The sequence below is a fragment of the Sinocyclocheilus rhinocerous genome, unplaced genomic scaffold (genome assembly GCF_001515625.1).
Source record: "Sinocyclocheilus rhinocerous isolate Xijiao unplaced genomic scaffold, SAMN03320098_v1.1 scaffold2027, whole genome shotgun sequence".
Taxonomy (NCBI): domain Eukaryota; kingdom Metazoa; phylum Chordata; class Actinopteri; order Cypriniformes; family Cyprinidae; genus Sinocyclocheilus; species Sinocyclocheilus rhinocerous.
In genome coordinates, this window is record NW_015627265.1 from 86,366 (window position 1) to 87,873 (window position 1,508).

Sequence of the window (1,508 nt, forward strand, 5' to 3'; positions counted from 1 at the left end):
GTGTGTGTGTGTGTGTGTGTGTGAGTGTGTCCCTCAGGGCGTCTCATTTGTCTTCAGATTCAGTGGAGCCAAATGCCGCTGGGGTTTCCTTCTCCGTATCCATGACCAGTGTGTAGATCACGTTATGGTCTCTGCCTGCATCTTCACAGCAGGAAACGTCACCGTCTGAGTGAGATCAGCAGTGACAGCTGTCAATCAGCAGTCAGAGACGCGCGTGGCTGCTGGGAGCTGTGCTTTACTGCGCAAAGAACCTTCCTGTCAGGAGAGATCAGTGCATGATGTGCAGGGATGAAGCCAGCCAACCCTGATCCTTCACCCGCCATGATTTCACTGAACTAACCACTACAGTATTTGCAGTAAAACCGTAGTCATCGCGATGAATCAGAAATAGTAAGTGCTCTTAAACTCCACCCCTGCAAACTCACGCTCATATAGGCTACATACACTTTTGAGAGCCACGCCCACATCACAACATCCAATCAACAACTGATGCACAGAGCCAAGCTCCGCCCCTCCCTACATTTGTTCTTTTTCGCTAATCCATTTCACTCAGATATACTTCACGATACACAAGGAAAGTCTGGCAGGACGAGATATATAAAAAAAATCAGAATTGCATGATAAACTCGCAATTTTGAGAAAGGAGTCAGAATTGCATTATAAAAAAAACGAAATTCTGAGGAAAATAAGTCAGAACGGCAAAATATAATCTCGCAATTCTGAGAAAAAGTAATACAACTGCAAGATATTAGAAGTATACATTTTGCAAATCTGTTTTGTTTGTTTGTTTCATGGAATTCAAATAAAAAAGTAACAGTGACTTTTCTCAGAATTGCGAACTCTTTCAGAGTTTATATCTCACAACTCTGAGATTATATCTCGCAATTCTTTTTTTCCTCAGAAGTCTCAATGGTGAGATAAAACATCGCAATTACCTTTTTAATTTTTTTATGCAGTGTCAAAAAATGGCCGCGCCACTCTTACAAAAATACGGTAGAAAGTATGCGATTTTGGACGCAGCCGAACTCATTTTGGTAATTTATTGTGATGATCCCCTCATGCATATTTTGGACATGCCAGTCAAGTTGAATGAATCAATATTAATTAAAAAGTCATTAAGCGCTCATCTTTTAATGAATCAGAGGCGTTGTTGATCCAAACCTGAACTTGGGCTGCTTTTTAATAACAGACCAGTGTGGTCGGGCTCATTAGTATTCATCGCATGGCCGCCGTTACTACAGACATCAAAGAGTCCCTCGTAAGAGCCTCACATCACCTACGAGCCCCTGGATGTCAAGAGCTTCGCGGCTCTATCGCGCCTGACGCCTCCTTTGTGTGGAAGCGTTTAATCTGGCGGCTAATTCCAGCGCTCGCGATACGAGCAGAATACAGACGCTCCGGGAACGCCGTGTGTGGGCCAGGGCCGCCGTAACGGGGGAAGGTTAGGTTAGGACGATTCCAAGGGCCTGACGAGGGAAAGAACCCCCCCCCCCCGGGCGGGTACGCAT